The 23,431-nt window shown below is 37.1% G+C and overlaps 1 protein-coding gene across 8 annotated transcripts in view; it reads right to left on the reverse strand.

The window, feature by feature from the left end:
• rg (A kinase anchor protein rugose) overlaps window positions 1-23,431 on the reverse strand; it is a 1,617,632-nt gene that overhangs the window by 924,726 nt on the left and 669,475 nt on the right. The gene's annotated exons all lie outside the window — the stretch shown is intronic.

Genomic DNA, 23,431 nt, shown 5'->3' on the forward strand with positions numbered 1-23,431 from the left:
CTTTTTCATGCTTTCTTCATATTTTTCCCATATTTTTTCCATTTTCTGTCCAGAGCTATTTCATAATCGGGCACATCTGATGAATATTCGTATGATTCTATTATTATTATTATTATTATTACATTTCTTGCTGTCCAGAATTTATCTACCGACTGTCCAGAATTTATCTTGCTGTCCCATGTCCCAACTGGGCGACAAGCCTATAAAATTGGGGTCGGTAGTGCATGCGGTACCTCAGCACATAAAATTGAGGTAGGAAAGGTAGGAGAGCTGGGATTAGCAGGCCTCCTCTGGAATTCCAGGTGATTCAAGAAATGGGTTGATCTCTAAAGGGATGTGGTCATGGGTATTAGGACCGGCTCTAGAAATGGCAGGAGATTTTTTTTGAACAATGGTAGCGAGCTCAAGTGTTGGTCGATGCCATCAGTAAGACTAGGAGGAGTTTTTTTCCGCATATCAGGAGTATCGTGATTATGCACTCTATCAATGAATTCCATCCAATACATTGGGTTTCTGCGTGAGAATCTCAAGAAAGTATGGAAATGATAGTATTCTCACATGGGTAGCGGTGGCATCATAAGCAATAAGACTTAGTCAACCCAGGGGAGGCTCAACGGTTAGCCATCGTCTCAAGCTGCACCGATATTCACCAGAGACCACAAATTGGATTCTACAATTTCTAAGGAAGAGTTTTGACGACATATTATCTTCAAAATTTATTGATTCTCATTCTTCGAACATATCAAAAACCTTACTTCCAACGTCACTAATCCTGGGGGAGAAGCTGGACTCCCTCCTGGCACCTGCCCATCAGATGTGGTGAATACCGGGTGAAACGAGGTGCACCAAAATCAGCACTACTGCGTTGTGGGTTAGCAAAGGCTAAGGGAAGAGGACTTTGACAGAAAAATCCTTAGTTATCCAGGTTGAGAGTTAACCAAAGAACTAACAATCCTTTCTTGTAAAACAGTGAGTATCCAGAAAATTACACCACAGCCTCGAAATGTTCATGGAGCTGATGATGATGAAACAGGCAAAAAGAAAGTCCATAGAAGTCAGGGTCTGAAAATAGCGACACGGAATGTCTCACCAATGAACATGATCGAGATGACTGCCTTAGACATTGCATAAAATACAGAAAGAAATAGTATTAATAATGAAGCAACATAAAGTTTAGGAAAAAGTTTATATATAAGCCTTTTGAACAGCAGTTTATCAATAAACTCAGAGTTTATCTTGCTCTTTTGTATTCTGTTATACAGTAGTTCAATTCAAACAAACACCTTAATATTGAATTTCTGAAGACAACTGTTAACATTGTCAAGTCATATGTAAGAAAGCGTTATAGTAAGGAAAGAATGTATAGGAATTAGTTAATTAATTATACAGGAATTAATCATATGAGAAAATATATTAGTTAGACGTTATGTTATTTTCTATGTAATTAATTTTCATACATCCTTCTCTCGTTATAACATTTCTTACCTATGTCTTAAACAATGCTGACAGCTGTCAGCGAAAATCCATCATCATGTTTGAACTTAACTACAACAGGATCCTGAATAGCAAGGTAAGTATCATTTGAGATTATTGATATTAAGCAACACCTGCTGCCATAATATAAATGATAAGCATCATCCTCGTTAACTGCCACTATATACAATCTAAAGCAACAAAATACAGGAATTTCTTCTAAGTATTTAAAACCTCTCGTTTTCAAGTTTCACAGAGATCTACTTTTGCCGCCACCACCACCACCATCATCATCACTATTATTATTATTATTATTATTATTATTATTATTATTATTATTATTATTATTATTATTATTATTATTATTATTATTATTATTATTACATAATTTCACATATCTAGAATCAACACTAACGGATCAAAATTAAAATAACGAAGAATTAAAATGTCGACTAAAAGCAAGGAGTTCGTGTTATTATTCAGTCTAAACTCTATTTGTTTTCGCTGTGGTTGCAAAACATGCTTCTTTACTTTGAGGGAAGAACTCTCTGGCGTATGGAATCAGCCAATAAGCTCGCAGTGCGCTGTTACTGAACCTTCAGGGAGGAATCTTATCATTTATAATTGATTTTATATTTGTATTTGTGGAAATTGTGAATGTTTAGATTCGTCACTGAAGGTTTAGTAAAAGCACCTGTGAGCTTATTGGCTGATGCCATACGTCAATTCGGGTGACGCGGAATATCCGAAAATTCAACACACTATATTTTTTAAATAATCCTGAAAAATTTAGAGGAGCAAAAGTGAGTATTTTCGCATTCATAGATAAATGTACTCTTCAAGCAGTACGTATTACAAAGGAACTGCGTAGTTTGTATAATTTACCTAACATTATTAGAATTATTAAGTCTAGGACCTTAGGTGGGCAGATCATGTAGCCAGAATGGAAGGAAGTAGGGACGCTTTAAAATTTTAACTGGAAATTCAATCCGAAAAAGACCATTAGGAAGACAAGGCGCAGAAGAAAGGGCAATATTAAGGTAGATTTAGCAAAAATAGGAATAAAAACTAGAAACTAGATCCAGTCGACTAAGGACAGAAGCCAATAGAGAGCTCTTGTTAATACGGCATTGAGCCTTCAGGTTTCATAGGTGACCGAGTTAATTAGTTATTTTGACTAATAGAAAGAATTGAATAAGTATTTTAAAATTAGAAAAGAACCCACTTAATTGTATTCCAAGAAGCAGCAGAAGAATATTTCGGACACATACACAAGTATCCTTTTGCGAGGAACATAGATGCTTAGTACATGTTATGTAGAAGGTTCTTCACATGCTTCGTCTATCAGTATCAGTGGAATTCTTTAAATTTTTGTAACGTAGTTTTCAAAGTGACATCGATTTAGTGTACAGTCTGCAGAAAAAAAAATGAGCATGTAAGTTTATTGTGAAACGACGAAGTCTTTTGCTCCAAAATAAATGTGTAGGAAAGGACGCCGAGGTTTTCTCATTTATTTGGAGTATAAATTAATTTCTCTAGAACAGATAATTTGAAGCTTAACATATACGAGCTCGTATAAAACGATACTCATGCCTGGTGTTCTGTTGCGAAACATGATTGCTTACTCTGAGGGAAGAACGTAGACTGAAAGTATTTGAGAACAAGATCCTGAGACGAATACTCGGATCCAAAAGGAACGGGAATGGAGAATGGCGGAAACTCCATAAGAAGGAACTAGATAATTTATACAGGTTATCAAACAGTGTTAGGGTAATCAAGTCTAGGAGGCTCAGGTGGGCAGGTCATGTAGCCAGAATGTAAGAAAGTAGGAACGCTTTCAAAGTCTCAACAGGAAGTCCAATCGAAAAACGACAATTAGGAAGCCCTAGGCGCAGATGGGAGGACAATATTAAGATGGATCTCGCAGAAATAGGAATACAAAGTAGAAACTGGATCCAGATGTCTAAGGATAGACGTCAGTGGAGAGGTTTTGTGAACGCGGGATTGAACTTCCGGGTTCCTAGGCCATAGAGTGAGTGAGTTAGAACAGGTGATTCTATTGTAAGTTTACTTTAAAAAACTGAATTTAAAAGGACAATAATATAATCGCGTTTTGCCCCACATAAAATTTAGTACATTAAACCGACGTAACTTCCAAAAATACGTTACAAAAATTTAAAGGGTTCTACTGATATTGATAGAAGAAACATGTGTAGAATCTTCTGCATAACATGGTATTAAGCTTCTATGTTCCTCATAAAAGGATACTCGTATGCCTATATGTATCCGAAATATTGGACGGTCTTCTGCTGCTTCTAGGAATACAATTAAGCAAGTTCTTTTCTAATTTACTTAGTTATTTAGAACCAGGACGCTCAGGTATTAAAATCTAATTTAAGTAATGAACAAATAAACATTCAATGATATATGAAATCTGATATTAAACTAAAAAGTCTAAATAGATTTTCAGTTCTGAGCACTTGTTCAATTGCCTTTAATTTGTCCCAGTCCTTAGAAATCACAATAATATCTCGCGTTGACATTCATTCCATGTATCGAGTTGAAGCTTGACCTTTATTTTGACCTGAGTTTGCTATCTTTAAATTTCTTGGAACAGATAGAAAATTCTTTTGAACATGATATCTACGTAGTTACTCCAGTGAACAACTGATTTTAAGAAAATGTAAAGAATAGGCAATATTCGGCATTTAAAGAATAATATACAGAGAAATAGGCAAAATAGTTAAAATATATTTTTTTGAAATTGAAACAAAGAACCCCAAAATAAACTTCAGCACGTTCAGTTTCATCTCATTTCTAACATCAAGAAATAGGCAGTTTTCCTAACATCCGATCTCTGATTATTATTATTTAAATCGATTCTGATTGAATTAGTGTTATGAAATGAGTTTTACAAGAAATTTCGCCATAGAAAAAATATGCCTTGTAATCATATTATTAATATTTAAAAGCAATTAAGAAACATGGCATAGCTATTATATTAAGAGTATAACTGTGGACTGCAAGAAATGATTACACATTTACATTTCCTGTTCGATCTGAGAAAACACTAAATCAGTTTTAAATGCATTATATTCTCCACTATTTATCAAATATCTCCAATTCTTAGTATGATGCTGATAAAAAAGTAGCATTAATACTTAAAAATATTTACTTTTATTGTACGTACATAGATAGAATATAAGCCAATTTGCAATAGGATAGTGTCACTTGCAGATCAAAGTCTGCTAACTCAATCATTATTTCATTTTCAATCAATGAACATCATTTTAATTAAATATTGTAGCTTACAGTGCTTGAATATACAACTAATGTTATTTCTTTTACATACTGAAATCAAAGATTTAATTATACTGAAAACGAGTAATATGATCATGTTTATTACATTTCCGCTAATGATGGAAAAATAAACATTACATTTAGTAGAATATATTCAATGCTATAAATATGAAGCATAAAACGAAAATCTAATTAGTTTGAAAGTTTTTTTTTTCTTTTTAACAAGTAGCAGTGTTATGTGACACCACGTGAAGGAGACTGTTTTGTATGGCATATTTTCTCAATACTTAAACCGAAAGCAGTAGTAAATTTCTACCACGTCCGGTTTTAGTAGATAGCTTAAAGTGGAGATGGAATAAATTCTCGGAATGCTTAATTGATTGCGTAAAACCACTTTTCCGTGAAAAATTTCTGGCTTTGTTTCCTTTAAATTGAAGTAGACAAATAAAATTGTTGGCATATAAAAGCCTCATATCTTAATATGTAACTGTATTAAAATCGATTGCATCCTAATTGTACATCTGTCACTGCAAGCAGAAGGTGAGATAGAAGAGGCATGAGGAAGTTTCGGAGTCGTCAGCTGAGGACGGGGCTCCAGGGAAAGTCTCAAGGGAAATTCATATGGGGATGTGCCAAACACTAGGGAAGAAATATCCTTCATACAGCTGTGTGAAAACCTGGATATCACGTTTTAAGATTGGTCATTTCAAGGTGGAGCTCCGCAGTGGACGCCCGTCAACCTCAACAGACCAGCAAACATTCGATGCTGTCCATGTGCTGATTCTTGAGGCCCCTTGAATATCTGCCAAAAAGATTGCTTAGATACTGGACATCCCTGGGGAGCGATTTGATTATATTATTACCGCAGTCCTAAACATGCGCAAGCTTTTAGCGCGGTTGTCGAAACTTTTGAGTACGGATCAAAAGAAGGAACTTGTCGAAGCATCCAAAGCCACCTTGTTCCATTTTAAAATGACAAATGGCCCTTTTCACTAGACTAATAACAGAGGATGGAACCTAGCTCTATATTTACGATCCTGAAACCAATGAACAGTCAAAGGAATGGCGCCATAGTGGCTTCCTCCGCCCCAAAAAATTCCGTACCTACAAATCGGCCCAGAATTTCTGGCGTCTGTTTTCTGGGACAAATATGACATTATAATGGTGGACTACGTACCGAATGGCGCCTCTATCACTGAAGAGTATTATGCTAATTTTCTAGACCAGCTGAAAGAGAATTACGAAGAAACGCTGTGGAAAGCTCACAAAAGGGATGATGAAGATGCACGATAATGCACCCGTACACAAGCCCAACATTGTTGCTACCAAATTGGTCACCTGCGATTCCAATCGGTCAACCACCCACCTTATTCCCCAGACCTGCCCCTTCTATTTTCTATTTCCCAACCTGAAAAACATCTGAAAGGTCACCGTTTTAAGGACATCTCTGACGTCACACAGGCTGCTGGGAGCTGGTTTGAGGGACAATCAAAAGAATTTTCCATTGCATTGGCTAGAAAAGCTTCAACAACGCTGTCAAAAGTGCATTTGATCTCAATGGGAAATACATTGGATAAATACTGTATGTAATCCCGAATCTCTGACACTTGTTTTTCTTGACAAAGGCAGGAAATTTTCAGCATCCCCTTGTATTACCGTTTTAACTCTGTAGTAATAAACGTTAAAAGAAACGAAAATAGATTATTTGTCACTCCCGTTTGAGTAAGTGATTAAGAGAGAAGATGGTATCTATTCTTAGAACGCTAAATTGATTTAAAATAAACGCTTCTCACTTTTTTTTTTTTTTTTACTATAATACAAATTTTGAAATCGGAAGTTGTAGAGGATTTCTATCACTTTCAGTTTTAATAAAGAGTTAAGTATGGAGGTAGAATGTATTTTTGGAACGCTTGATTGATTGTAGGAAACCGCTTATCGCTATCTATTACCGTTTTTGCTCTTTAATGATCAATGTTAAAAACGGAAATGATTAATTTATACCATTTCCGGTTTTAATGTCACCTCCATCAACAAACTCAATGTCCCAACTTTTGACCCTCTACACCTTGGGCAAAACTGATGGCGATCTATCAAGTAGTTTTCGAGATTTTGTCTCTCCCGGACGGGCACACGGACAGAGGAAATGCTTAAAGGAATTTTTGGTAAACCAAACTCTAAAAATTTAAACTGCAATACTAGCTGAACATGCGAATTGTACACAACGCATCATTCACATATGAGCATGAATCTCCTTGTCATTCCTTTACAGTCCCTTTACAGACACAAATGAAAGAAGTCTTGATAAAAATCGATAAGCGGTTCCCCGGCCCGTAGCCAGGACAAAAAAAATAGGGGGGGGGGCGATCCAACCATATTATAGTTCATCACCATATTATAGTTCACTTGTAAGCCTACCGTGAAAATTTTAGGAGCCAGTAAAAATTTAGGGGGGGCGACCTACCCTAGATCCCCCTGGATACGGGCCTAGCGATACCATAAAGAGATTTTTCGATTATTTTTTCAATATCTCGCACAGTTCGCAAGTTTGAGCTACTTCCAGTTAGAGTTTTTACTTCATGCAAGATCAGTATTTTCTTTCTTCTTTCATGCAATATGTAATAAGGAAATACACACATTATAATTACATAATAATAATTAATTATAATCTCAGTGACGTATGGTGTTCATTGGGCAAAACACTCCAAACAATAAAGATTCATCTTAGATGGAGAAACGGTTATCCTTCGTTTTTAATTATCATTTCGCAATGAAACAAACGCGTGAAAGATACACAACCCCTGCATACAAGTGTGTGGTGTTAGAATGTATAACTCGTAGGATATACTGATTTTATAACTGATTTAGAATGTATAACTGATTTTTTTAAAATTAGACACTTCCAGTGTACCCCTAAAAATGTAATAAAGAAATAACGGTCATGTTTTTTTTTTTATGTTAAATTAGAACTGCTCAATTTACGCAACATTTGGAATCGACCAGAGAAAACGGCACGTTTCTAGCACTTGTGGTTTTCAAGATCTCATTGTCGAAAGGATTGGAGACAAACGTACAGAGTTTTCTTGGCCACAAATATATAAACCTAGCATTTTAATATATAGATGGGCAAGGTTAATAAAAAAATTCACGCAGAAATAAGACAACAATGTATGCTTTGATGATTTCTAATCCTGCTACAACACAAGAAAAAAAGAGAAAAAAGTTGAAAAGAGATTGACACATTAATTATTCGTATAATTATTTGCTTATCCGAAGAAAATGTTCGAACGAATATACAAATCGCTCAAAGCTATTAAAACTTCTCTTCTCTGACAATAAAAGCACTGATCAAATTACACTCACTCAAATCCCCTTATACATATGTAGCACTCGACAAACTCTGAAAAAAATATAGAAGAGATTTCAGATTTTAATCGAACAATATCCAGTATCAAATTCTGTATAGGCCTACATATTCTCATTCTCAGAAACGAACGCAAAATAATTATTCAAATAGCACTGGAGTTTTAACTCGGATCAATTTTTAATTTAGAAACTCTCATCTACAAATGTCAGAAAAAGAGGAATGCTGATCCTGGCACTTTATTTTTTAAACCCACACATTTCTCTTGCCATTCAAATATTGACAAAGTGCTTGATAAACACATACTCATATTAACAGGGATCATAGCCAAATGGAGAGCAGCAGCAAAGCAATAGACGAACATAATCCTCCAATCAAAATGAGAATAAACTCACACACTGTTCGATAAATAGATTCCGATGCATGATCACCATAGTAACAGTGTTGGGCAGAAGCTGCTTCAGAATGGAAAGAAAATAATACTCAACAACAAAGGTAAAATGCTCTCACCTTCACTCAGCAATGATAACATATGAATACGCAATACTCTATTAATATAAGTAAATAAACAAAATTAAATAAATAAATGTATGTTAATTCCTATGTATAGTTTCAACAACAACTATACTGGGTGTTTCAAAACAACACCGACAACTTTTGGGAGGTGATTCCTTACACAAGATAAGACAAAAAGGATAGAACGACCTGGGTGCACAAATGCTACCTTTCGGTGTTATGGGCTGCTGAAAACATAAAAAGATTAACTTTAAAGGACTATAGCTACAAAAGTATGAGATCTACCGCAGTCGGGTCAAGACTTTACTTAAGAACTAATATGTGCCCTATCCAAATATCCAAGTTTCAGAATTCGGCGGTACTTCCGCAACAATTTTTATTGAGGTAGTTGTGAGTAGTTCAAATTATATGCTGGCAGCCAAACTCTCTCTCTCTCTCTCTCTCTCTCTCTCTCTCTCTATATATATATATATATATATATATATATATATATATATATATATATATATATATATATATATATATAGAAAAAAAAGTTGCGTGAGTCTGCAGGATTGAATCATGTATTTATGGATAATGCACATATTAGTTCCTAAGTGAAGTCTTGACCCGACTACGGTAAGTTCCACAGTTTTGGAGTTATGGGCCTTTAAAAATAATTTCTTTCATGTTTTCGGCAACCTATAACTCCGAAAGGGAACATTTGTGCACCCAGGTTGGTCTATCCATTTTGTCTTATCTTGGTATCAGGAATCACCTCCCGAACGTTGTCGATGTTGTCACTTTGTACATACAGAATGTATTGAAAGGCTGGGCTCATAGGCCAACTCCGTTATGAGCAAAGATACGAGGAAATGAAAAGAGAGAGTTGTTGGAAATAAGTAGTTTTCAATCAAAATGGTGGAGTTTTTCCAACTGAAGCAGCCGTTTGATCCCCACATATGTTAAGTGAAAAAACAACTCTGCTAGTTCAGCAGGCTGTTCCTTTAGGGTTTCACTATACCAACAATCTATATTTTTTTTCACTATGTTCGTAACTTCGTACCTCTTGAACCACGAGACCGATCTCGATCTTTGCCACAAAGATCAGGTTCGGGCAAAGGATAGTTTTTATTATTTCACTTTTTATTATTTCGCCTCATCTGGCCCATCGGACTTTCACTTGTCTGTTGAAACCTGAAAAAGTTTTTGGGAGGTCAGAGATTATCTGGGGATGCAGAAGTGAAAAGTGCTGTACTGCGATACGAGTATTTTGCAGGGTTCAAAATCTTTTTTAAAAGTGGTATAGAAGCGTTACCGGAAAGAGGTCAGGCTACGAACTTTCCACTCCACCCTCGTTTAGGATTTAGGATTTAGATTTAGATTTCTGGGCTTTAGGTACCTATGGCCATGTTAGCCCGTGACGTATGAGAGGTGATGTCCCTCGGCGTTCACATTATTAGGGGAAAGGGAAGCGGTATATGTACGAGATATATTTCAACAAAACACTCCTTTACAAGAAACTTCATTGTTAAATTGCAATCAAAAGATTAATACTCCCTTTATTTAGTATCACCACATAGATCGGATTATACACATACATATAGAGAGACATAATATTCAATAAACGTCATACCTTAGCAATGAACGGAAGGTTTTGACCAGATTAACTTACAGAAAACAAGTGAGAATCAAACGGGATGAATTACACGCATCCATACTAATTGCTTTTATCATCAGTGCAGCTGATCAACATGGATTAACCTATGTATTTATGTATCATAGCAACTTGAGGTATTATGTGATCCAGTGTTCTTTCATTTTAAACGACCCATTAACGTGAAAAACCGTAACAACTATGAAGTACTGGATTATAACTAATCTCTCATTGTTTACGAACAACTGAATGTTTTACAAACCATATTGCATTATTTTTTTATGTCTCAGTACATGCACTCGTTATCCGCTTAACCATAACAGCTTCACAGGTGAATAGATGAAACACGTTATATCCCTAAAAATAAACAATTATGCTAGATAGTAAACAGGATCAGGCGAAAATTCAATTTCGTCCGGTAGATGTCAACCGCTTAAGGATGTTCGCTGTCATATAACGACTCCTAATCCCTTCTTTATCCTACGCCATTCGGGACTGTACTTGGCTTTAGGAGTGTCACTATTCATCTCAGCAACACTGGAAACTATGAAATGGTCGTTTTCACTTATTTTTACATGTCATCCTTTCCCACACCAATTCTTCAAACCCATGACGATGGGGGAAGAATCTGGATTTAAATGGCATCAGGAGTGTCACTATTCACCTAAGTGACCCCGAAAATTATGGATTCGACATTAATATCGGTCGTTCAAGGATATTTTTACATGCCACCCCTTCTACCTCAACTCTAAGGGTGCTAGGAGTGTTTACATCTAGTGGTGGTTGATTTGGGGCTTAAGCGACATCCAAAGTGTCACTGTTTAGCACAGCAACCCCGATAACTATGGATTTGATACTAATATTGGTCGTTTTCAATTATTTTTACATGCTACTCCTTTCTACTCCACTCCGCCACAATATTTGTTTTGAAATTTGAAGTCATGTATAACGAGTTTGGCAAATTACTCAAGGCGTTGTAGAGAATTTGATCACAAACAAGATCATTTTCATTTTTATATGGTCCATCTCCGTACGGCCCAACTAAAAATTACTCTTACTTGTATATATCTACGAGGGTTGATCCAGAAATAAGGTTCCCAAAGAGCTTCAGCCACACGGGAAGGTGAAGGTGAAATCCGGCAACACTGTTGTGCGCGGCTGTTCCTCCTCTTTCGATTCCACCCGGCCGCGCCTCGCTGCGCCGCTCAGTCTTGGCTTAGCAGCCGTCCGAGATGAAGGTGTTCATTGTTGTTCCCGCCAAGTGTGAGATTCGTTCCGTAATTCGCTTTTTGGAGGCCAAAGGAACTCCACCCGTGGATATTCATAGTCAGTTGACAGAGGTGTATGGCGACAAGTGTATGTCCGTTCACCACGTCCGAAAGTGATGCAGGAACTTTAGTGCCGGTCGGAAGGACGTCCACGATGAAGAATGGAGTGGAAGACCATCAGTTTCGGAGGCGATTGTGGAGATGGTCCAACGCTAAGTACTTCAAAACAGGAAGATCACCGTCCGTGAACTTGCTGCTCGGATTCCTGGGAGTTCTTACGGTACAGAGGCAACAGCTTTGACTGAAAAACTGGGGTTTTACAAATGTTGTGCTCGATGGGTACCGCATATGTTGACAGCAGAACACAAGAAGAAACGCCTTGCCTGTGCTCGCCAGTTCCTTCACAAGTGTCAAGAAGATAAGCAAGGATTGTTAGACTCCATTGTTACGGGAGAACAAACGGGGGTGTTTCATTTCACTCCCGAAACGAAACAAAAAAAAACAAAGAATGGCATCACTCAGGGTCACCAGTCGCAAAGAGGTTCAAACAAACTCCTTCTGATGGCAAAGTCATGGCCAGTGTATTTTGGGATTGTAAGGGGATACTGGTGGTCGATTTCATAGAACTTGGGACAACAATCAACTCAAACAGTTATTGTGCAACACTCAGAAAACTCAGGCGAGCTATCCAGAACCGCCGGCAGGGATGACTGACAGCCGGTGTAACGCTGCTTCAAAACAACGCCCGACCTCACGTCTCCCATCAAACCCAGGACCTTCTGACAAACTTTGGGTGGACTGTCATGCCCCACCCACAGTACAGTCCGGACCTCGTGCCTAGCGATTATCAGCTGTTCTCGAAGTTAAAGGAATACTTGAGTGGCCAACGCTTCCGGAGCTTCGATGAAGTCAAAGACGAGGCGAAACGCTTCCTGAACGGGTTGGCGCCTGAGTTCTACGACATTGGGATCGAGAAATTAGAGCACCGTCTACAAAAATGCGTAGGAAAAGATGGCGATTATATTCAAAAATAGAGCAAAGTGTCTCCTTTCCGACGATGTGTATTGCTATGAGAATAAACAATGTTATCTATTTGTAAAATTGATGAAAGCCTTACTTCTGGATCAACCCTCGTATGTATTATACCGTATATAAATACGAATATAACAATGGAATATTGTACAGTATTATCACTCGATTTCTGTCGCTGCATTCTATAACATCGGGTAATGAGTTAAATAAGGTTACACGATTTGATCTCTCGTTTGAACTACTGTTAGTTAACGATATCAACTCCATGACCTATGGTCATGGACGTTCAATACCGCGTTCACAAAAGCTGTCCACTGACTTTTGTCCTCAGCCAAATGGATCCAGCGTTCACAAAAGCTGTCCACTAGCTTTTGTTCTCAGCAAAATGGATCCAGTTTTTACTCTGTATTCTTATTTATGCGAGATCCATCTTAATATTATCCTCCCATCTGCGCCTAGGTGTTTCTAATGGTCGTTTTCCGATTTCTTTCATTATGGCTACATGACCTGCCCGAGCCTGTAAAACGAGATATCGCTGAGCCCAGTGTTTTGTTAAATCCTTTTGTGTAGACTATATTCAACACCTTGTAAAAATTTAAGTATGGGAAGACGAATAAACGTAAATTATACATGAAATGATCAAGATATAGTACATAGACTCAGAAAGGTCACACACAGAATCTAAGATATAAACACCTACTATAAAGTTCTACAGTAAAGCTGTAGAGGTTGGTTATATTTGGCTGCTTCCGGCGCATCAGGTTTGAGAAGCAATACCCACACGCAGGTCCTGATTCGTGCCAACCAGCGGCGGAAATCTGTCAACATTAGGGGGGGACAAGTAAGATCGTTACTTTTTTTTTTTTTTTTTTGTTAAGCGATGCTCAAATTAATTGTGAAGCTGAAAAACAATCCATTGGAGGATCAGGGAGCAAAGTTGTCTTCAACATAGGGAGGCGGGCAGATTTCAGTCTTATTCTGGGAAGACATCAATTTCATCTCTCTTTTCTTTGTGGCAATCGAACAAGAATCGTCACATTTTTTCCCCAAAAACACATTTCAAATCGGATTATTGGGGGGGGAGGGCAGTCCCCCAGTTCCAAGGTTGGAGGGGACATGTCCCCCTCATCCCCCCGGGATTTCCGTCAGTTGTGCCAACACTACAGCGGAGTACAATCACAGCCACAGAACATAAACAGATTTAAAGTTTGATATGGTTAGTCTGAACAAAGGTATGCCGTGTGTAAAGAGGTGTCTAGGCGTACTGTAGTGTAACAATGTCAAATGAAACAAAAACTTCCAATTTTACGTTTCATGTTTATGCATCGAAACTAAAGGAGACTGTAATGGTAAGAATGAATGAAATGATGGAATGAAGGAAATGGGAGAACCCCGAAAAAACCACGTGCATGTTGTTTGTTCATCACAAAGCCTGCTTGTTGCGAGATGGGGATCCTACGCACCAGAGGTGACCGCACTACCATTGATCTATCGCGGCCTGTAATAAGCATGGTCGCGTGGTATATGGAGTAGTGCTGTTAATATTAGTGTACCTGTATTGGACGGATTCTTCGAATATTCGAATAATGAATAATTGAGTACAGACTTTTCAAAAGTCGCCTTATCGATTTTTTTTTGTTTTGTTTTTTTGAGTTAGTAACTGAATTCAGTAATGTTGGATATGCTCTCTTCCAATGTCATGTCTTCTTGTCAAACAATGGCTGCAAATAATAATAATTCGAATTTGAATTATGGTTGCTGGTGCAAAACTTGCTATATTTCCAAGCAGTGCCGGTGCAAAACTTGTCTCATCCATTTCGACAAATGAGGTGGCTTGTTTGTAACGAGCGGGAATATGGGTACTGCTATGTGATCAATGACTATTAGCAGACGATAATCTTACTTCTGTAAGTTTTTGCTGTCATCCCATTAGGGACTGTCAATTCGTATTATGAGAAAATTTGGACAGCACAACTGATGTCCTGAGGTTCCACAAAATGTTCTTTTGAGTTGTACAGGAAAGACATCGCTGCAGAGGAGGAACATCACGGTTGGAAAATCCCGCGTGTGAACCAGGATGATTGTGACCCAGATTATAGAGGTCTGCACGAGCTCGGGCCGGGCTCAGGCTTACAAAGCATATATCACTTCGGGCCCGGGTAGGGCTCAGGCAGGCCCGTATCCAAGGGGGGTCTAGAGGGCCACTCACCTAAATTTTTACCGGCCCCCCTAAAATTTTCACGGTAGGCTTCCAAATGAACTACACCATGGTGATGAACAGTAGTATGGTTGGATCGCCCCCCTAACTTCTACCGCCCCCCCCCTAAATTTTTGGGCTGGCTACCGGCCTGGGCTCGGGCCCTAAATTTTAAAATATACAACCATATTTCTCGGGCCTTTTTGGGCCTAACTTTGTAAATATACTGTACAACGATATATACTGCACCGTTCTTTCTGGAGAACTTTTAAAGCACAACTGCAAAATTAAATCTCTAATTGCTGCAAATAAAAATACAATTTTGCGTTAATTATTAAGTTTCCGTAATTTGGGCTTATTTCGGGCTCATTTGATTATCACATGAGCTCGGGCCGGGCTCGGGCTTAAATGCTAAAACATATTTCGGATTCGAGTCGGGCCTCACAGTGTAAATTCACGGGCCGGGCCGGACCCGGGCTAAAAGTTCCGGCCCGTTCAGACCTCTACCAGATTCTCTTGTATCTATGATCTAATATTGATATAGATAGATAGATAGATAGATAGATAGATAGATAGATAGATAGATAGATAGATAGATAGATAGAGATATTTCTAAGAGTTACAAACATACTACTTGCAAATACTAGTTTTAACCACAAAACGCCAGAAACTGCTAATTTGTCCGCATGCTATATCTACGACTGTAAATACAAAACTTCCATATCATCATGTTCGCCCTACTTTGAACAAAAGACTATCGGAAACAGACTGCATATGATCTAGCTTCCACAAACGGAAATGCTAACGACTTTCCGTATACTATTTACTCTCTAAACCATACACTCACACACAGCAATATTTGCTGAATCAAATCTGCCTGGGGTAATTTAAACGAAGAAACTTTCCTCGAAAGTATTTTTTTTTTCCTTTTTTAAATTCTTCTTTCTCTGATTATCTGTCGGCAACAGCCTAAAAGAAGCGAGCTGCCATGAACGTGCTGTCGACCCCAAACTGCGCTCGGATTTACAAATCGGTGAACCTCTTAAAAGAATTTCACAGAGCACTGCGATTATAATTTGATCTTGCTCTTGTTCTGAAACGCATAATTACCATTTCCTTCTCGTGGGCACTGAAGAATCCAATTTAATAATACGACGACACAGCCTTAAGCTTCTTGTGAGAGAAGTGAACAATTCGAAAATTAAAATGAGAGAACAACACAAAGAGGTATAACGAGGAGACATTTTTTTTTTTCAAGAGCAACATTCAATTATAATTACCAAATATCCATCAACTTTTCCCTAGGCATAATTACAGAAAGTACTATTTAATTATAGTGATTCAGTACAATTTATAAGGTTAACCATACTTTATCTTTCTTACCCTTATGATGAGATCATGAAGTCATTCTACAGAAGAAAATCAATTATATTTTCTACAATTGTCTCATTTACTAAGAATAAGTACATCACTGTTAGGAGTATGTGTGTCTCTACTCGGAATATGTATCATTTTCAGGAGTGTGCATCATTGTTAAAAGATAACAATAGATACAATATGCTACTTTAGCGATTTTGGATAGGGAGAACACACGTGTTTCGCTCATAAAACAAAACTGACACGGTCAATCGTTCTGGGGTTTCGAAATTTGAATTCTGTGTAACAAAATACATCAAATCTACACCCTGCGGTCCGCTACACAGAACTATTATTATTATTATTATTATTATTATTATTATTATTATTATTTTGTATGCTATGTCACGTGTATCCTCCCTATACAAAATCGCTAAGGTTTTCGCCCACAAAAAACTTACACTGTCAATCGTCTTAGGGTTTCGAAATTTGGATTCTGTGTAACAAAATACATCGAATCCATATAAATATATAAGCTATGTTTTCTATCTCACCACATTTCACTGTCTTATTGTAGGTGTGGCTTTAGGTTAGGAAGTTTCCTTTCTGCTTTCGTATTGCTTTCGCTAATGTATGACCTTCTGTCTTACATTACCAATCAGCTGCTTATACTTGACTATTCCCATATTATCCACTCATTAGAAATATTTGATTTTGATTTGATTTGGTTTTGATTTGAGTTTAGTTTAGCGTCCCGTTCAGCAGCGAGGCTATATGAGACGTGGACCTACTGATTAACGTGGAATCCGAACCACATGAGCTCCCGCCGGGAATCGAATCCAGGTCTCCCACGTCAAAGGCGCGTACGCTAGCCGCTTAGCTACGAGAAAGCTCCTCATTAGAAATATGTAGCCAAACAACATTCGGTTAAAGAATGTTTTGTTACTACATTAGTATGTACCCCTAACAATATTTCCTTTGATTCCCTGAGCAATTAACGACGTTCAATCTAGATTTCGATAAAAACATCATGATTGTGGGTTTTCTTGGGATTCTCCCGTTTTTTCACACTTTCTTCGCTCCATCATTTCATTCATTATCATCATCACTGTCTCCTTTAGCCTAGAAGCATAATTGTGGGACGTCAAACTAAAATAAATAAATAAATAAATAAAATCTGAATCTAAGGGATGGCCTTTCGTCACAAATGAATTTAAGTGGTTTAAAACAGAATTATTTGTCCTTCGATTCTTCGGAAAGTAAAACAATGATCGGGAAAAAGTAAGGTAAAAGATCAGAAACTTCAATACTGTAGAAATTTCCCCGTTAGAATAGGAATTTTCGAATGCTTTGCATATCCCAAAGAATTACTAAATTTATCATAAATATTTATAGTGCTATGCATAATAAGATCAATGACAAAATGAGAAGTTATTGAAGCATTCTAAAACATTGTATCTAATCATTTAATAATTGATATATAGAAAAAAAGAGCTTGATGTATTGTCATTACCCGATACTATGACTTTCTGGTCTGTAACCTACCAAAATAAATTAATAATTCTGCGAAGAATATTTCTTTTATCGTTTTTCGAGCACAGAAAGATTATACACTATAAAGTAATGGAAGATGGAACTGCTTGGAGATGATATATAGTTATAAGTGGTCGCTGCGCAGCAATGAAACATTGTCAACAGTCGCTCCTTCGCACGATCGATGTAAATATAAGTATTGCACTGACAAGCAGGATTACGTACATTTTTCTTTAAACTTTTGAAATATTTTCATTAAGGATAACGCAGTTATATACACATGTATAATAAGGGGTGGAGGATACTGGTTGTTCAGTGACAAAAGCGCCCAATTCTAGTGCGAGGGGTCCCTGGTTTGACCCTAGGACATGTAAGTTTGTGATGGATAAAATCGTATATTTGAGTTTTCTAAGGATTTTCCTCTTTCCCCCACTTCCCATTCCCCCAACTCACTTATAATCATTCACTTTACCCATTAACCACCCATCTTCTTCAGGTTAAAGGACAAATAGTGAGGCGTTACAGTAAAATTGTATTCCATTATGCATATACTGTACATAAACTTAGGAACAGAAAATAACAGGGGGCAGATTTGAGGAATATAGGGGATTATTGACAATACACAATTGTTTTTTTTTTTTTTATAAGAATGGCGTACAGTTATTGATTGGCATTGACTACATTCTATATTCAGGAAGTTTCAACTGCGAACTTTCGTCTACATTTTATCCGGAAAGGACTTAATTAGCTATTCAATTATTTCGCCTTTTTCAACACCAAGGCTGTATACGAGAGGACAACGTTTTAAGGTAAGACTTGAACTTGGACATTGCACACTAAAGGCAAGAACTTGTCAGAAATGGAGCTACGAATTGGTATATATATATATATATATATATATATATATAAAAGTTTATATTTGAAACTTTATCGAGGGAAGAAGTAAATACCACAAGTAACTAAAGTATTTTATGACAGTAGTTACGTGAGAAATTGCTCGGCATTCCGAGTTGAGCACTTTTACTTGTGTACTCAACTGCAGCCAAGTTCTGTCTTTCACCGGTTTCAACGTCTTCCCGTTAAGCACTGAGCCACCATCACCACCACTACGAAGCAACTTTTTTCTCTTTTCAGCAAAGTTTCTATGTCCCAATTGCCAGCAGGCAATGAAGGAAGAAAACGAACGAAGGAAACCAAGTGATTCCAATTTTCACCCTTCTTGTTTAGCGACTTGACAGTCAGTATGAGATGTCACGCCATCACTGGAACTGTCTTCCGGTAACTCCGATAACAGAATCGGAGCATTTTTTCCAGGGATCGGGTACTCCTTTCATCAGAGTACCTAAAACATTATCATATTATGATCATGTCTCGGAATTAAACACTTTAAAAAAATTATTCCTTTTAATCGTTAAGAATGAAAATGTCTTATTTATTAAAAAAATAAAAAAAATATATTTAATTTATTCAGTTGAAAACTTTTGATTAATTGAGGGAGATCTTATAAGTATTTTTCTAACAACATTCCAAATGATAAACAACGTTTCGCTCTATACTGGGACAAAGTCCTTATAGGTAGCTTGATCTTATCTGAACCAAGAATAAGATTTTTAAAAAAAAACTACAGTAAATACGCTTACCAAAAATTTATAATATAACCTTGGAATATGAAACTCAACAAAACAAGCAAACTCGGACAATTAAATGAATCTGGCAACATTGATACAAGCATAAAATTCTAGCTTTCCTTATTATCTTTCTCTTCTTAATAAAGAGAAATATTCGGTAGCGATTATATTTCCCAAGAGGAGTAGCTGGCCACATTTGATGTAGCGCATCACAGGTGTGACAGAAGTAGAAAACGCACGCGAACCAATCAATGGTCAGCTACGATGATCCAGAAAGGAACACGAAGAAATCCGTTGCCCAGAAAGTTGGTCTAAATTTATTTTTATATGTGTGTGTTTGTGGTTTGTGCGTATAGAGACCTAAAATCAGAACAAAAATTTTATGTAAGATGCAATAAAGTCAGTTTCGGAATAAAAGGATTCAGAGGAAGAGTATAGAATTTCATGTAAAGCTGTGTGCTCAAATATTACTAACTTCACTCTAATGTTAATATTGGATTTGAATCGAGTACTAGTTTATAAGAGCAGAAGGCAATTTAAGACTACTTCATACAGGCTATTAGGCATTTGCTATTAGCACTACTACTTTTCGCATGGTCTCGGTTTCATCTCCAGTAGAGATACTTGAGGCTAGTAGTGGTTCGGATACGACTATAATCAACAGAATTCGCCTCATAAGTCTGGTTCTGAAAAGAAACATGAAACTTGAATTAGTTACGAAGCGCGTCCAGAAAGTAAGTTTCCGTAGACGATAAACACAAAGGAGACACAAAAGGATGTGTGTGACCACTCACCGTACAGCCCGGATCTTGCTCCGAGTGATTTTCTTGTCTTCTTACGTATCAAGTCATTCATGTCCGGTAAGCATTTTGATGATAATAAACATTAGCAGATGACTGTTATACACTGGTTCCACTCTCAGATGGCTGACTTTTACGACATCGGAATACAAAAGTTGATCCCACAGTATAATAAGTATCTGGACAGTTCAACGGTGAATGTTAGATAGTAGTGTCATCTGTCCTGTCTGTGGCAATGAACGTTTCAAGGTCACTATGTTCTTTACTGCCCTAGGGAAACTAACTTTCTGGACGTACCTCGTGATACTGCTATTAACCATGCACAATTTGTCAGTAATGCCAAATTGTACGTACTCCAAAAATGGCTAGTGCTACAAACATGCTTCGAAGTGAGAAATGTGTTTCGATTCTTAATCTAATTTTGAAATGAAATCGAAGTTGTCTTTTACATCATTACGGGAAACAGCTTAAATGAATGATTTTTTTGAACATAGTTAACACTATCCTGAAGCAGGGTTTTAACCATATCTATTTTATTAAAACGAGTATACTAAGGTGCAGGAGTCGTTCCAAATGTTTTCCAAAAATAGAGTATCTCACGACGAGCTCCTCAAGTTAGGGAGATGAAACTTGGCATATAGATTCCTCATTAAAAGTAAGAGAGACGTACCTCACCCTTTTCGAAAATTCCGCTTTTAAATGTGAAAGATAATTTCCATGATATTAAAATTTTCAATTTTGAATGAAGAATTTGAAATGAATTTTTGAATACAACTAAGACATTTTCCATACACTTTGTTCTTGCTGTGCAAAGAGCGGATATTTCAACTATGTTGAGTACACAAAACACTATGCTGCATTTGCTTGCTGTAACAAAGCAAAACAATGCGGCAAAATAGTTCTTTCTAGAATAACATTTTACTTGGCATCCAAAAAACTACTAATTTCGTTACTTGATTCCAGAACGAGAACGAATAGGAGTCGTTTGTGACCAGGTAGGAGCGTCACCATTCTTTATTGGAACTGCCATCACAACATGACAGGTTTCCACGAAAACTGTTCTTACGACATCCTCTCCCCCATCTTTCCATCTTTGCTTTCAGCATCCACGAATCGAACTGCACACCAAAGAAAGCGACAAAATTGAACAATGCCAGTCAAGTTCCAGAAAGAAAAAAAAAAGAATGACGAAACTCACACATATATAAGAAACAACAGAGATGCTGGAGTCCAAGTTTCAAAATAGTAACAGATTTTCCAGTCAATAAGACGCACCACGCCAACTAAGAGAAAATAAGAATGGGAACAGAAGCCAGTGACACGAAATCAAGACAATCAGCTCGTGATATCTCACCACTCCAAAGCGAATGAAAATAGTGTTGCCAAAACACAGCTTCTTTTCGAAACTTTCTTATTCCAAAGTGTTAAAATTAAATTGGGATAAAAAGATTGTATTACACGGATAAGAAGAAATCACCAATGTGTATTCTATCATCAATGTGTGTTCTATCGTTATTGACAGGTCACTTCCCGCATCAAAGGACAGTGGTACTCTACTCACCTCTTCACTGTCGCATACGATTATCTTGTTCTAATACCGTCCGTCATCGCCCCTCCTATTTTCCTGCAACCATATCGTCTATCACATCCCTAATGATACAGTTCCTTCTGAACCAATGTCCCAACTAGTTTCTTGTTGTTCTTCTTTCCAATTACACCTTCAAATGTTCCTTTCTCCCCCACTTTCTCAAACACCTTTTCATTCGCTATCCGTTCGACCCAGCTCTCTCCATTCGTCTCCACACCCATATTTCGAAGGCTTTCATTATTTTTAATCGCTCTTGCGTAATGCCGATGTTTCAGTCCCATATAGACAATACTCCAGACAAAGCATTTTATGAGTTTTTGTTTTTCTACATACTGTTTGAACACCCCCAAACATATCTATTCCTATCATTGCTCTTATTTCACACTCACACTTCATTTCAGGACTAATAATACTACCCACGTATCGAAAATTACATGTTTCATTTAAAATTAGGCTGCTTTAGTAACAGGCAAACAACTTGTTCTCATATTTTAATTACAAATCTTAACATTTTTAAGTACATCTTTTAATTTAAACAATAACGTACTTTGATTATTTTTCCATATTTCTTTGATCACACAATGCTTACTTCTTTTATCTACATGTGAATTTGATTTTAGATTCAAAAATAAGAACAGCATTAGAAACCAGTGAGTTTTGTTTTACATTGTAAACCTACAATAGGCTTAAAACTATGGGAATTCAGGGCTGAAACAGGAATAAGACGATCTATAACTTCCAGCTTGAATAGACTTTAAGACTGAGATAAAACTTATCCTCGGGACGATAAAGCTAAGTTACAAAGCCCTTTCTCATTGTTGTCTCTTACCGTTTTCGCTCTATAAAAATTAATATTAAAACCGCAAGTGGAAGTGAAATTTGGAGGTGGAATAGCTGTAATGAATCTGTATCAAAAAAACTCGTTCTCGCCCTACTACAAAGTTTGCTCCATGGTGACCAATGTTAAAACCGACTTCCGGCTTGAACAGAAAGTTAAAGGAGATGACAAACTATTCACAGAACCCCAAATCAATTTAAAGGCTTCCCGATATCTCTGACCATATTTACTCTATATAGTTCAATACTGAAACTAGAAGCTGTAGTATATTTCTTAATAATAATAATAAAGTAACAAGATATGCTTGATTACAGTATTATTATTAAGTCTTACTATTATGAAGTGTCGCATTATTTTAGTTGGAGACTAACGTAAGAAGGAACGACTTCAAAACTTCTTTCGTCTTTCTTCGTCCCCGATTCAGATAGAACCAAGACCTTCTTTACCTTTGAACTCTGAAGCATGAATTTGGAAAAATGGCCATGAACAAAATATTATTAGCGGGAAAGCCACGAAGAGGAACGCCGCAATAGGCAAAAACCATACAACGCGCTGTTATATCCAATAGGGCTACTGCTATTATCTTAATGGTGAAAGATAATAAACGCAATCGATAATAGTGATGGAAGAATCTGTGAAATTGGAATTTATAGGGAAACAGGAGAACCCGAGAAATCCCGAAGATGTGATATTAACAACCAAAAGTTCACATGACCAGTGAATGAACCTAGTAATCTTCGCACAAGGACGACTGATAAACCATTGAGCCAACATGTCCCCAATTATGATTAACAACGAATTGCATTGCATTAGCGGTATTTAATTAATTCTGATATTTCAGCAATCAGTAAATACGTAACTATGATTATTTGTACTTGTTCATAGGAGATCTCGGTTTTTAGTGT

The sequence above is a fragment of the Thermobia domestica genome, chromosome 14, assembly GCF_964235325.1.
Source record: "Thermobia domestica chromosome 14, izTheDome1.hap1.1, whole genome shotgun sequence".
In the NCBI taxonomy this organism is placed as follows: Eukaryota; Metazoa; Arthropoda; class Insecta; order Zygentoma; family Lepismatidae; genus Thermobia; species Thermobia domestica.